The sequence below is a fragment of the Tauraco erythrolophus genome, chromosome 10 (genome assembly GCF_009769465.1).
Source record: "Tauraco erythrolophus isolate bTauEry1 chromosome 10, bTauEry1.pri, whole genome shotgun sequence".
NCBI classification, from domain to species: Eukaryota; Metazoa; Chordata; class Aves; order Musophagiformes; family Musophagidae; genus Tauraco; species Tauraco erythrolophus.
In genome coordinates, this window is record NC_141474.1 from 24,746,166 (window position 1) to 24,762,207 (window position 16,042).

The following is a 16,042-nucleotide window of genomic DNA, read 5'->3' on the forward strand; positions in this document are numbered from 1 at the left end:
GGAAAAAAACATCCGACCCAAACCACTACAGCAAGCTGCCTAACGCTCTGGAGCAGCCACGCTCCAACATTCCAGCACGTACAAAGAAAGTAAGAAAAAAATTAAAATTGGTATGGAAGTAAATCTGCTGCTTCATTACTGTAAATAGTGAAGAAACACATATTAAACATCCTGGAAAATTCTGCAAAATTTTCAGATATTCTGTTTTTAGAAGAGCACAAATGAGTTACGATATTTGCAGAACAAGCCAAAAGGTATCCAAGACCCATATAAACAGGCCTGTACTTTTCAAACTCAGTTTGTAGAAGGAAGAGATCGCCAGCTTCCAATCTAAATGCATTCATGCCAGTGGCGAAAATAAGAAATAGTAATAAAAGAGAGAGACAGACACACCGATGGACTTATTCTAAGGAACAAGTATCTGGACTTGTAAAACAAACCTTGTAATTATTTCACATTTTACTAAATGCTTTAATCTGTCACTACAGCAAAAACCCAAGAAGCATTTCACAGTTGTGAACAGGCTCCTGGGTTTTCTCTCCTCTCTTTAGGACAAGCTTTTTGCAAAAACTGAATGCACGACCCCTGAGGAGCATACGGGAACAGAACCACCAAATGTCTGGTTGCCATCTGTTCTACCCATTTACTCTCCCAATATGTAAATAAACGTCAGCGAGCGCAGGGACCAGTGAAACACATACTTGCTCTGTAAAGCCCACATTTCTGCCTCTCCTCCTGATGAGCAGAGCAGCGGCCTCAGAAGCACGCTGAGAATACACCATGAAAGGCTCTTTTGGGACTTGACAGCCTCCCCTTTGAAACACCACCCCCCTCATAAATAAAGCCCTCACTGTCTAATGGATGCACTTTTTTTCCAGTGTACAACCCCTGAACGAATAAACTAATGGCTGAATGAAAAAATAAACTATCCTAGAACCCTAGCAGAAGTGTGTGTTTTTCTTTACGTTTTTAGGGTGGGTGTAGAAGAAAGAAAATAAATGGTAGAGCTTGTGGGGTTTTTACATATATACATGCCAAATAAATACAGTGCACCTTTCCCAATGAGCCACTGATACAAAGAAGAGAAGTAAGTACGTACTACATGCACTCCTGTGCTAACAAGGGGTATGTGAACATACTTGACTTCATGAATTATGCAAACACCTAAGTACACGCACACATACATCTCTTAATGAAATACATGTAACAATGATTACATCAACCCCAAACTATTATACAAACAGATGATAAGAATCAACATGAACTGATTAAAAAAAAATCAGCAAGCACACACCCCAAGCAGAACCACTGCAACGGAAGAAAAACGCATGCACAAATGCACTCTCAACAGCCATTACAACCACGGGAAGGACAAGGCAAGGGTCTTAACTCAAGGAGGATCATCTAACGGATGGGGCATGAAACAATGCTTGGAATTTCTGGCATTTTCCTGCTCTGCCAAATTTGATATGTGCCGTTTTGCTTACTACTTTTATGACATGGAGGAGCCTTCATCACAGACCAGGGCTCTGCCACAGAAGCTGCTGTACAGACCAGGTTAAAACACCGTCACACATAATAAAAGGAGAACAGCAAATGACTTTGGGTTGGGGAACACAAGGAAACACTGCAGTGCTACTCAGGTATAGGGACAGCAGCCCTAGCCTGCTGGTAGCACAGCTCACATGTTTTGTGAGCACCACAAGAGCCACAGAAAGATAAGGAGAATATGACACTCCCTGGAAGAGTCATCTGGGCCTCAGTAATCCCATTTAATCTCAGATTTGCAATTTATGCACTCTTGTTCAGCATTTAGACTCGGCTGCTGATCAGTGGAGAAAAAACGAGGTCCTGCGGAGATCAGCCCACCTATGATCTACTTTAAAGGCGATGTTTCTCTGTCCCTACTGACCATGGACGGAGCCCCGGGCTTCCATTCTAGTCATCACTGAACACAGAGTATTCTGTCAAGTACAGAAACATGGCACTTAAGGCCTCCAAATCTCTGCTCTCCCTTTCTAACACTGGCTAACAGCACTTCACCATCAAACGTTTCTGAACTGTGAAATGCTCAGATATCATCAGATAACTTACATACTCAATCTGGATAAATACAACACTGTAATATAAAACATCAAGAGATTTATACAAAATAGAGAAAAAAACAGTAAAGAAAGAAAGCTCAAAACCAACATGTCAACAATTATATTAAACCCAGCACAATATGGAAAATCTACACAAAAAACAAGACGAAAAAGCAGAATGTTTCAAGAACGCAGTTCAAGACAACCGACTTAAAAATAGAAACATGTTTTCAATGGAACTAATTCATACCACAGATCAAAAGATGGATGCAATTATATGGTGTAATATACCAGCATAAATAAAAAGCCTTGGACTTTCTCACACCCTGTATACAAAGGCAATGCTAAAAACTCTTTATATTCAGCAATAATTGCTGGATCTCTTCTGTTCAAACAGGAGATATCAAGGTTACCACAGATAGCTGGCAACAAATGATGAATTTTTAGCGGTATTCACTATAATTTTTCTACCAAGTATAGACAAGGGCAGGACCTCGTAGCCTAAACTGCTGAGGGCCTCACAAACTGCAGACTAGAAAATGAGAAAACATGTGTTGCAAGGAAATCTCTAATTTGAACAAAATCAGCCTCAAGAGAAAGAGGAAAACAAATGTCAGATTGCATTATAAAGAGAAAAGAAGCAGTAGAACCACCTCCTAAAGGAACTGAAGACAGACAAAACATTGAAGTTAAATGCTAAAACTTTACAATTGCACAGCATTACAGCTGAGACTTTGACAGGAAAAGAAAAAAAAAAAAAATCAAGAGATTAGATAGACTCTGCTCCTGCACTCAGCCTAATTTAACAGAGGCACAAACAGAGAACTTTGCATCACTTCCTGTGGTGTCACCATACAACAGGGGAGAGAGGAACAAGTTATAATTACTGCTGGAATTAAGACTTGAGTTTTATACACAATAGCCTGGAACTTCACCCACATGTTGCATTAACAGTGGGGTTTGTGTAAAATGCTTTTATTACTCTAAAGAGTGGAAAGGGAAAGAATAGTTCGGCTGTGGGCAAGAGTTTTCATCGCTTGTTAGCGTGCTCCAGGCAAAGCCAAAGATACCTCTGAGCAATTGCATTACTCACCGCTTCAGATCAGAAACTTACGTCCAAGGCTTTAGAGAATCCCTTTTTATCTCAGTTTCCATGAAGAGTCCTCCAATTTCCACACCTGTGACCTCTTTGAAGCTCTAGGGCTCTTGCCGTAACTGGAGCAGAGAACCTCATTTATTTTTTGATGTCTGTAGGATCTCGTTAGCTACCAACTGAAATGGCTGCCTTTGGCTGGGAATTCCCACTCTGCTTTTGTAATGTTCTTGATAGCAAGATTCAGAAGAAAATAATGATTTAGTACTGTTAGCAGACATGAAGCATTTACCTACTGTGCACTCATCCTGCAGCAGCAAGTTTGCTGTAGACCAGCACTTTCATAACTCTTCTAAGGACAGAGGGCAGTGGAGGCACAGGACGTCTCTCAATTTGAAATCCAGTAGCAACCTCTCCTCATTAACAGACGGAAAAAAACTTTTTTTTTTTTAAAGACAGTGTGTAACATGAAAGAGGCTTCTTTTTTTTACTTTGTTTTAAAATTAAAAAAAAAAACAAAACCAGAAAAGTCTAATGCAGGAGCCAAGGGAGTCTCTTCTAATTTCTTGGATGGCCCTGCATTCATCAGGTGAGGATATCTTAAGGCAATGTGAATGCCTTCACATACATAACCTGTCAGCATCACTGTTTATCTTCTCAAAGAAACCTGGAAGAAAGATGCCAGAAGCTGGGGAGGAGACTTAACCTCGGTCCCATCATATGGCTCATCCTATGCATTGTATCAGATGGGACCATACAACGAAAACACCATTTTAGGTTATCTTTGTATCTCAAGAGCTACCATCCAAAATCAATATTTTTTAATTTACATACATATAAGCTAGGAACAGGAAAGATATTCAAGCCCAGAAGGCATCCTGTCTCCTCCCAGGAGGAAGTCTCGTTACCTATTGCTCAAACTGACACATGGGGTGGAAAAGGGTAATTTACAGTTATCAGCAACCAAAAGCACAAGTTGAGATGAACACAAGTTCATAAGCTTATTAAGAATGTTTTCAAAGCAGGACTTTGATATTATGACAATGAACAGTAAGCCTTCTGGTCTGGAACATAAGCTTTGCGATCCATATTCTCCTCTGGTTCCAACTACTGCAATGTTGCCCTGCTCACACAGTACTCCAAAAATAATTCTCCCAGCTTTCTTCTCCAATCTCATCACCCTTCTTCACTGGTTCCATTATCTGTCACATCAAGCGGAAGTTGTTTAGCCTCCTTTTAATAGCCTATCCCTTACATTCACCATTCACTTACCAAGTCTACTTCTGCCTTACATCAACAAAGGATGCCAGCTCTATTATCTACTTGTATCTTCTAAAGGACATGGTTTTAGGCTCCCAGAAAGTGCACACCATCACTCATGAGAACCACACATGATAAAGCTCAGAGGAGCACCCCAGAACCCAGGTGCCGAATTCACCAGTTCAAGAGGGGGAGCCTGGCAAGCTGAACGCTCCCCTGGCTCAACACACTGCATGAACAGATCCCTTCTTCATGGGCAGGAGAACTCCAGAAACAAATGGTGCTCTCCTCGTCACTCCTACTCCTGGAAGGCAGGTTTCCAGAACTACCTGGACGGCAGCACTACCAGACCTGCTGTGCAGCTGATCTTGGACTCCGCCTCATGTGAACAGAAAGGAGAACGCTGCAGTCAGGCTTCAATCTCAACAGCAGCGACGCAGCAGGCTTGCTGCCAAAGCCCAGAGCTCAAGCCCAGGCTTAACACTTAATGTAAGCAGAGCCTTAGGCAGTCAGGTGCTGTAGTCATACAAACAATAATAATAAAAGGAGCCCTAATGGAGCTCAACCGGCTCAGCTTATTGAAGGGAATGAAGGCTTTTGCCCACAGCCCACAACGACCTAAACAGCAGAAGATCTCTCAGCGATGCAACAGAAAGCAGGGGTGACTGGATTTAGTGGCTAGAAATCGGTGTTCAACAGAGAAATAAAAGGCAAAGTGTTTCAAGAGGAAGAATAAATATCATCTGGAATAAAATACCAAAGGATATAACAGACTCTTCATCTACTAGAATGTACAAATAAAGACTTGCTATCTTTCCGAAGCACATTCACTAAGTCATCCCTAAGTTTTGGGGCTAACAGCCCTAACGACTGTGTGCAAATTCCCTTACAGCCTAGAGGATCATAATAGTTCCTTGCAGTCTCAAACCAGACTATAAATGAAAACCAAGACATACACAGCATGTGTTCTCAGGAATTATTATGCCATCCCATAGCTAGTATCAGCATGATCTTAAAGTTAAAAAAAAAAAAAACAGAGAAAGTGTGAAACTCCTTCCAAGGTCAAACCAAGTCATTCCACAAAACCCAGTTTCAACTCTTCTCCAACAGAAGACCCGAATGTTGATCTGCTCCACAAAGCACAGGCTCAACAGAACCAGCCACTGTGAAACACAGCTCCATGGCATTGCTACTTCGTACTAGCCTGCACCGAACTGAGCATCCGCACGCATGAAACATGATTAGCTTTGCTCATGCATTTTTCTTCCTGCAAAACCAAATCATGCTATGTTACATAGAAGTACTGTTTTGAACTGTAGATTTCTATACCATCCCCCATGCAATACTATTTTCTCCCCTAGCACGTCTCCAATTTTTCCAGTGACATTTGGCCTGCAGCAACTGGTATTGCAAGCAAAGCGTTATGAAAACTTCAAGACCTCCACTGCTTTTTCCAGCGCTATTAGTCTACGTTCAGAATTTTCACTATCCTCCCAAAGGAACGAATAGAATTTGTACTACAGAAGAATGCCTAAATTTGCTTCAAGAAACCTGAATACACAATTGTTTTTCCCTTTTCAGCTCAGAAGCAAGGAAAAAGAAAAACTACATAACCTACATGGGTTTCCCAGTTAACATAACATGACAAAAATGCAAAATTAAATTCCAGACATCCTACAAGTCCACTGATTTTCACCAATGCTTTCATCAAATTAAACAGTGACAGAAAACCAACGCTGAGCACAGTGACAGGATGGCCTGTGCTGTTCACAGAACCACCCTCCTATTATCAATGTTACACTACTGTACCAGGCTGCAAAAACAGACACAGGGACAAACCTTCTCTAGCACAGTAACTCCATGGGTTGACGTCTGGCATCTGCTCCCTCCCATATTCCCCAATAACTTGAAGTAGGTACTTAGGTTAACACACAAAAAAATGTGTTTAACCTGAGCAATTCCATTTTCTATTTCAAAGGACAAATACTAGGGACTGTCACCTGCGACAGGGTAACCATGACAGCTGTACAGCCCACAATTGCCACGAAATGCCCCAACCTCCAATGAGGGAAGGGCTGTTAAGATCCAAACATGGGGAAAATACACAAGTTGAAATCATGCAGGCTAGAAAAAGCAAAAAGGCTTCAGACAGCAGGGAAGGAATGTTACTCCAGAAAAACGTTCAAATATTCAGTGAACGCCTTCTTGTAAGTATCACTCTACCTGAAGCCAGGGTGGCCTTGAGTCTCATGGGGAAAGGCCAAGGACATTGCAAGTTACAAGCCAAAAATGATTAAAACATCAGACTAGATGCTGACAACATTCAAAACAAGGACATTGTCAAAGAACACCAAAGAGAGCCCTGCACAACTCCTGCTCCATGGAGTCCAGGGTGACACATCAGTGACGCCTTCACGCCGCCCTTCATGCCCTCTTCCAGGCATGGGGACAGTTACGTTCTCATGGCTCATACCCAGCACAGGGCTTTGGCCTCTCCACTGACAGCACCAAGGAAAGACAGCAGCCAATGGACATGGACTTTCTTCCCCCACGCTGTTAATATTTTACTCTCTCTGGAAATAAAATAAGATGCACAAATTCATTTCACACAGGCTTTTCACTTCTTTGAACGTTCACCGTTGAACAACTTTTGAAAACTGGAAACTTGAGTTTGAGCTAATGTAAAAGGCTTCCTATGCCTGATAAAATGAGATTATAATAAAGGACATTTAACTCTTCTTTGCCTTCATGTGTTGTTAAAGACAAAAAGTGCAAAATGTTTTTTGAGATTACCTTTACTAAAGCTGTAATGTTCCCTCAACATATAGCACAGCAAGTCATTTACACAAAACGACTGTATATACTTTAAGAAGATAGAATGATGGATGATGTACAAAAATGAATGCTAATTTCTGTTTACCCCCAGAAAGTGAAAACTATTAGCTCAAAAAGCAGGAAAAGATTTTTACCAGGATGCTTTTATACATGTGTAAAAGCTTACCGTGTCTGCAACTAGAATAGGCTGAGTTTGTGTAATTCATCAGAAACCACATAGGGTCTAAAAGAAAACATAAACTGTAATACAGGAGAAATGCTGACAATTACCTTCTACATGGAAACAAGAGGTATTGGTTAACATGATGAGCACAGGCCTCGAGTTGCCAGAAGCATGAAAAGGATAAGGACACGCAGCAGTAGATGCAAGTATTAAAACTGACAGTCATCTCAGGTCTGTCAATGACTCGTCTTGCAAAACACCTAAGGTCTTCACATATTTTTTGCCTGTGTGTATAATGGAGGCTATCCCTTTCAGCTGACAATAGGTGGAATCGCAAATACCTTAATAACCACTCTTGATCCTAACCTTCAGACCTAATTGCCTCATTCGAACTTCTGGTGTTTTAACACTCATCCATAGTAAACCCTGGCAGCAAAATAATTAATTTAATTAGCTACGTTCTTCTAAAGCTGAGTAACTTTAAAAAAAAAACCAACAAACTGAAACAACCAACAACTGTTGAATTCTCTAACTCTTACCCTGCCAGGAAAAATAAAGATCAGAGCAAAGTCCTGAACACATTCATCAAGCACACAGTCAGGCAGCACTACATCATTCCCCCCAGCAACATCACCAGCCTGAGCACCTGCCAGTATAGCTGCTTTTCACTAAAACAATCAGCTGTGCTTTGGGAATGGGACGCAGGCATGCAACCCATAATTAATTCTGCCTAGTGCCTCAACAGTGGCAGCTTTCAGTCAGAGGCAGGGAAGGAAACAAGATGCTACATAACCTGTGAGCTTCCATCTGACACATCTGCTTTTCCCAAGCCAGCTAACATTTTGAAAGGCAGAATGAAAAAAAAAAAAAAAAACAACAGCAAGTCGGCAGCTTGAATTTGCATTTTAGACACTCAAGTAAACAATATTTTCTGTCAGGTCTGCTGGAAAAAAATTATGACATTCTTTTTACTATTTCAAAATAGATGAACAGAATATTTAGCTAAGTATTGCTCAGAGAGAGACAGAGACACAGACCTTGTCTCTTACAAACGAATTTCATTGGCTTTTTATTTCCACTGACAGTACAAAAAATATATAACTATATATTATGAGGCCTGAAGTTTTCTTTCCATGCTCACCAAACTCTGCTCAGCTGTACCAAAAGGATTCAGATTCCATCTTCCAGCCGTTACAGCAAGCTTACTTACATCATGTGTTTGGAAAGGAGATTTTTCAACAGAGGAAGTGAAGCGCTTAGCCATGCCGTCCAAGACTCCACGGATCAGTGACCCTCAGCAGCAGACAGACCACCACCGTGACATCACACTTTCCACAACATGGCTCCCAAAGATGCACATACCAAGAGAATCTGAAGTTTCAATCTTTGTTTATTTGTTCAAAGAAAGTTGTTTTTTCTTCTTCTTTTTGGTAGCTTTTCAGGGTTTGTTTTGTTTTGCTTTTTAAGAGCTGTATTACTTTCAAATCTTACTTTTTGAAATTGAGAAAGCCAGGTGGACCACCTGAGATGAAACATTTCGCATGCAAGCACTCACCAGTGATAGCAGCAGAAGACATGCTGATTAATTCACACCGTATTAGTCAGGGCTTCCATTAACACAACTAAGGGCTCATCGAGGAAGGAAAATGTGAAATTGTTCCATTGCTGTTACTCTGCTGGAACGCCACATTTTAATCACTGACTGGAGTATAGTTGAGTGACACAAGGGAGAGAAATGCTTAACGGAAGATGAAAATAATATAGACTCAGTGAAGACAAATGCTTGATCCAGGCACACCCAATCCACCTCCTGCTTCAGCCTGAAGCACAGATTCATGACTTAACCAGGTTCTCAACCTGCTGCCTGGAGAGGCCCCAGCCTGGGAGCTGGCACCAGACAGCAGTCGCGTGGGTCCAGTAAAATTTGGCACAAGAAACAAAATGGTCAAATATTAAAGATGTCTAAAATTTAGAGAAACTCATTTGTAAACTACAGTGACACCCCTCATTTTTTTTTTTTTGTCAACATTAATCTACAACCCGCAAAAAGGTCTGCAGCAGTTTGATGAACGGTACAAGGAGAAGGTCACAGAAACACAGGTCTCAAAGACGTTTCCTGAGTCGGTTCAGTCTCCTGCCATTCCAGGTATATCATTACTTAGTTATTCAAAAACCCTCGAACCAACCAACAAACAAATAAAAAAAACCCCACACAACAAAAAAAAAACAGCTTGTCACTCCAGTATAAAGTTAGGGGATTTTTGTCTTGACTACTCCTTCTGGAAGACTGTGTCACAATCCCATTCTGCTCTCATTAAAACCTTTCTGTAATTTTCAGCCTGTGTTTTCCCACAGCAAATTTTAACCCAACTATATTCCACTCTGAATATCTTATCTCCTTTTCTAATGTTTGTTCCACATTTGATGTGCTTGAGTTCCCCATATGTGCAGTATCCCAGGCAAAAAATTTTCCCATTGCCTTAAGCAATAGTATTAATTTCTCATCTCTATCAAAAAAAATACTTTACCTAATACATTCTAGTCTTGTGTTTACCCTTCCTTCCTCCAGCAAGAGTGGCTGCTCACCATCACCCTATTTCAAACTAGTACATTCTGAGATGTTCAATTTACTCATGGGCTCCTAGCTCCTATTACAATTTATTGTTACAAATCCCCAAAATCACAAGTTCTGCATCACCAATCAAAGTCTTGACACTATTACTATGCCATAATGTGGCTGGCCATTGCACACATATTTTGCATATTGGTCCTGTGAATCATCCAAAGGAGGTCTACTAACTGCTAGAGAAGGCCTTTACGAAGAGTAGTAGAAGTCAAATAAATGAAGACATAAATCTGGACTGAAGAAGTCACAGAGCAAAATACTAGAGGGAATAACCCCACTAAAAAGCCCCAATGGACATACTAGAAGACTTTACATCTTGACTTTAAAAAAGTGTGCCCACTAACACCAGCTACAGAGGAAAAGCCTCCCTAAGTGAGCCAGGGGATTTTATTACATAAAATTTCAAGAGACATCAAAAGAAGTTAACTTTTTAAAAGGCAGTCCACTGCCCACAATTATGAAAAAAAAAAAAATCACCACTGGAAGACGAGCTGCCTACAAAACAAAACCGCATCATCTCCTACCACATGCAGCAGACAGCACTCCTACTATCTCTTGCTAGAAAGTGTGTCAGGTATCACCACGGAAATTGTACGGATTCTTACTCATCTCCCTGTTATTCAGATTGAACTCATCTGAATGCTTCAGTCAGTGCTGCGTACCAGGGAAAACCAGAAACAAGGACTGGTGATAGTTATTGAGGAGAACGCAATTATACATGATTCTAAACAAAGAAAAGCTACATCTCTTACAAAGACTCCCTTCCACACTGCTACTGGCACTTAGCAAGCTTTGGATGCTAAATAAAAACGGAAACATGGAAAATATCAAATTATACCTTAGCACCTGTAACATTCTCCTTAGTTTACAGTAGCATGCTGAACATGCTGTTTTACTAAAAACACCAAACACTGATTTCACTTAGAAATGCCTTAATCCTGAAACACCATTGTGTGAGGAAAATGAAAGACAAATCCAGTGTAAGTTTAGTGTTTTCTTATCATCTATGGAACAGGTATTCAGTTGTTCATGCTCAGGGCTAGATTCAGCCATTCTTACACCCATATTGTTTGCTCGTTTGTCCCTAATGAAAGTTTACCCTTTAGAGAATCTGACTCTTAAGAAAGCAAATTATTTCTTCCCCCTTACAAATTCTACAGGCTCCTTAGCAAAGCACGCAAAGGCTACATGCCTCCCATGCCTGTAACACATGAAACAGTGACAACCAGCAACAGCCTAAGTGACTGATGAAGCAGGAAAGATATCTTAAGACAGCAAAATTAGAAAGGGACAGGGGAAAAAATAAACAAAACAAAAACAGGATGTAGAAAATGAGATTTCATGAAGGAGAGAGTTTGATTTATGTTTCATACAAAAATAATTTTTTTTACACCTATACTATTATTTTTTTTTATTTCAAGCACTCCCTGACAGGTCAACAACATTCTTTAATGCAAATAATAGATTAAGACAATAGTAACATAGCTCCAACCAAAGGAGGAGGCTAAAGCATATGTCCTTCAGAGACAAAGGAGCGCACAGATTCTGCCCTAAAGAGCTCACAGTCTGCTTTCACTAACATACATTGGATGAGGTGGTATTTACACATTACAGACTTAGAGAGAGCTGACTTTGTTATTTAATCTATAAAAATAATTTTCTGACGTTTCAAAGTAATTATTGACAATGATTCTTGAAAAGACCCAGGAACACCCAGCAAAGTTTTAAAAGTTCAACATAAAGATACAGGATTGGAGTAAATCATGCAAAAGCACTGCTTCAACAGATTTGGAACCTAAGGATACAGCTGCTTGATTCATTGCTTGTTACAATCCACCAAAGATGCTTGGTTTATCACAGTTCTTCTTTGTCTTCAAGAGATTTAGTGAAAGGTTTTTTTCACTATTTTGCACAGCTTTTCAAAAGCAGACAGGCACGCAGTTGAAGAAATCCACGGTAGTGCCTCCTTTTTGTATCCTGCAAGTCTTGCTGGACCTGTCCCACTTTCAGGCTGCGGGTGAGGCATTAACTCAAAAGTAGTGAAGTTTTCACCAAGTAAATCACTTCAGAATTACTCTAGCATAATTGCATATGTGAACAATTGAAAGCAAATTGAAGTCAGAAGGCATTTTAAATAAATAAACAGATAAAATCCATGTTCCTGTAATGAATTTACTCAGCTACAGAAGCAGACCGCCATCTTCCAAAATACATTAAACCCCTCCATATACCATCCTCTTGCCAAGGCCCCATCCAGAATAAGGCAGCTCTCTTCACTCTTCATGACCAGGGAAGGTGATCAATCCAAACCCAGAAGCACGGGAGGCTGGCTCATTTCTCTGTTTAGGCTAGATCATGAGGTGACAGAGATCTGTTTCACCAGCACAGATCATGAGGTGACAGAGACCTCTAAACACCCTGATGGTGGTAAAGCTGAAGTTTCAACAAAAGCATTATTGTACCACCAACTGTGGGTCTACATTGCCTATGTCCTACCATTTCCAATCCTATACATAAATGAGACAAGAATTAAGCCTTTGCAGCTTCGCTTTCCTTTTCATATTTTGAAAAGCCACTCATTATCAGTCCTGCAAAAGATAAGCAGAAAACTAGGAACTTAAAGGGCCAAAAGAATAAAACTGACAGTCACATTAAAAGTACATCAAAAAACAAAGACTGGACATTAAAATGACAGCTATGGAATCTGCCGTAAGGCACCCAGACTATAACAGGATCCTGAAACCAACAGCATTCTAGGGAAATGCTGGGATTGCCCACAGGAAAGCAATTAAAGGATCTGAGCGATAGCTGTCACAAAGTCCTTAAATTGTTTTCATATCCCTGTAAATAACAAAACATTTAAGAAATAAATAGTAACTCCTATACTCACTTTTTGGTTTTTGACAACATCATTCTAAGTGCTAGACTTGGTGCAAAACATTGATGTGTTATATTACCCAATCAAAAAGTAATATGAACACAGGGAAAAAAAAATAATCAAAACCGTATCACTTTCGGCTTCATGTGCTGCAAAAGGATTTTTCAGATACTTAAATTTAGACTGACGCACTCCCAAATTGAGGACCTTTCTAAAGGCATAACCTAGCACACACTGAAAAAAAACACAATACTTGCAATTCAGAAATTGGACTGCAGCTCTACTGAAGTTTCTATTTCAGTAGTTTCCTTTTAAAAGAGCTTCAACTTCTGTTTAATTTCTTGTCCTGGTAGCTTCTCCAAGGTGAGGAAACAAGAGCATGCAATAGAAATATGATCTTATGCATGAAACCATTAGATTTTGAGACAGATGTCCAGTTTCTAGTACTGTTATGAATCTCTTTAATGATCCCAGGTAAATTACTTCACCTCATTAATCCTCAGTCGTAGACTTGTGAAGACAAATTGTTCAAAAGTGTTAGCTATTCAGAACTGAATGTTTAAATACAAACAAACAAAAAAACTCCACGACACAAGTCAGTTAAAGAAGTACTGGTAGAGAATGGGCCAGACTGACACCCAGGCCTAGGAAGCCAGAAAGTGGAACTTATGGGACCAAATTCTTTGTTCATTACTTCTCAAGCAGGTGCCTTTAGGAATCAAGTTTAGCACAATATCTTTATTGTGTGAAGGATCCAAGAAAAGGATACATTCAGACTTGTAATGAATATAAAAAAAACTAATCAAGTGGCTACCTTGGCAACCAGGTGTTGGCTGAGAAGCCAAAAATAACAGGAAGAGTTCCAGCAGAGCAAAGAGCACGCATCTACTCTATCAACTCTTGGAGGTAAAGATGTCAAAAAAATCCTGTGTGTGTAGAGTAGGCAAACAGCAAACAAAACTTTTACAGGCTTCCTTTGCTCTCATGAACTTCCCAAGGAAGAAGAGTAAGACTGGCGGAGTCAGCTGCTGGTTACTGTGAACCAAGACAGTCTTACCTCCCCCAAAAATGCTGGCATCCAAGTGATAAAACAATAGTGCAAACTACCTTCCCTCAGCCCTTACAGACTTTTGCAGTATCTCATGCTAGTACTGAGTGTAGTTCCGTAAATCTAATCTTGACACCTAATTCTTAAAGTATCAAGCTTCATTAACCAAGGTGCAACACAACAAAAAGGCCTGCAACTGCAGGCACAGCAAACAGCAATGCTGTTGCGCTGGTGGAACTCCCTCAGTCAAACACTAGACAAGGCAGCAAGTCATGACGTTTTATGCTTTAGAGTGGTCCATTTTGGAATTTGTGATGAGCAATTCAGCTAACCTTAGACATATTTCCTACCATGCATTCATAATCTTGGCTTTACTCCATGTCACTTGCATTGCACACAGGCAAGTTGTACTGTGCCATGTCACCACGTTTTACTGAGCATACTTGCTCTTCTGTCCGTGGGCAATTAACTCAATTTGCAACGAGTAAGTTTCAGCAACCAGTTTAAGCTCCTCATCAGACTTCTGACGCGGGTTGCAAAGAGCCTGCCAGCGAACTGCAGCCACAAGCAGCAGTTGTTTTCACCAGGGAAACTCGTTCTTCAGTGAGATGCCTCTCCCGCTACACCGCAGACACAGCCAACATACAGCAGCTTTTCAGCTACCTCTGCTGTGCAGTTCTCTCACCTGTACCATGCAGAAGAGGGCATACCCTGTGAGAGGCGTCCCGGTGGTATGCATTTACTAGAGGAATGACTCCAAAATACACAGTGCAGCGACCTGCTCAAGAACTTAGTACAGGATTATTTCAAACAAGAGACTGCTTTGTCCTCTCTGGCCAGACAAGCAAGACATGGAATAAAAAGGGCAGAAGCAATTGCTGCCGTTCATACACAGCAGTTGACTGAAGAAAAGTTGTGTTTTTCAATATTACCTCACATTTCTCTAAGCCTTTTTTCTGAAAATAAACGGATCAACACTGCCCGCCTCTGAAGATACAGTCTATTTTCTTACCCCCACACGCTTTACTGTTGTTTCCCAGGCCTCTCCCTAAGCAAACTCACCTGCATTACCAAAAAGAAGGACACCCAGAAGCTGGACTGATTGCTCTCATCAGGCAATAAAACCGTGAAGCCAGGGTCACAATTTGCAGTGCAGAGATATTTCCTTACTGCACGCACGTATTTAAAAATACTGCTAAATTGAGTCATGACAGAGCACGATTCTCCACACGACAGAAACATTCAGTGAAGTTAAACTGATTTTGTTGATTTGCTTTTCCTCTTTGTATCTTCTCTTTGACCTCTAAAATATTCTAGTTTGTGCATTAATCCCTTGCAGAATCTCTCTCATTGTGCCACCTAGATACTCATATTTGCCTGGAAAGTTTCATCTTGTCTCAACTGGAGTCTTTCTCTTGGGAGCACACAGCCTGTTCTATTGTAGTTTATCACCTTCAAAAGAGCCTGAAGACAAAAAGACACCTCGGGACTTAAACGGTCCTTTGATGTTCTATGGTAACCTTTATTTAAACGTCAATTAGGCTAAGATGGCCTACACAGACAGGGAACAAATCAGAAGGTTAAGTATATGACAATGGCAAAAACAAAATTCCATCCCAGATTGTGGTAAGAGCTCTGAACAGCATTTCAGCCTTACATGGGAGTGTTTTAATTGTGCAGCTGGAAATTAAAATCCTATAAACTGGCGTTTTTATTAGAACAGCAGCCCTTTATCACATTTGGGCACTGTTTATCAAAGAGCTTACCATATGACCAAGCCAGCAAAAGCACAGGAAAAGCAGAAAACTGAAGCACAGAGCAAGTCACTTGCCTAACGGTGCAGGCAAGCCTGTGGTAGGGCCAAGAACTGAACATAAGCTTCCTTACATACTGGCGTATTGCCTAAGCTAAGACAACAAAGAACATTTGTGCAGAACTACTTCCCCAAACATTAACTGGACAACAGCTATCACACATCACATAAAAATAATTGTATGAACAAAGAGAACCTTTTAATTAACCTGCCAGAAAGCTAACATGGACTAAGAAGCAGCC

At 40.5% G+C, this 16,042-nt stretch overlaps 1 protein-coding gene across 1 annotated transcript in view; it reads right to left on the reverse strand.

Annotated features, from left to right (window-relative positions):
• The window catches only part of EIF2B3 (eukaryotic translation initiation factor 2B subunit gamma), a 93,299-nt gene that overhangs the window by 73,827 nt on the left and 3,430 nt on the right, over positions 1-16,042 (reverse strand).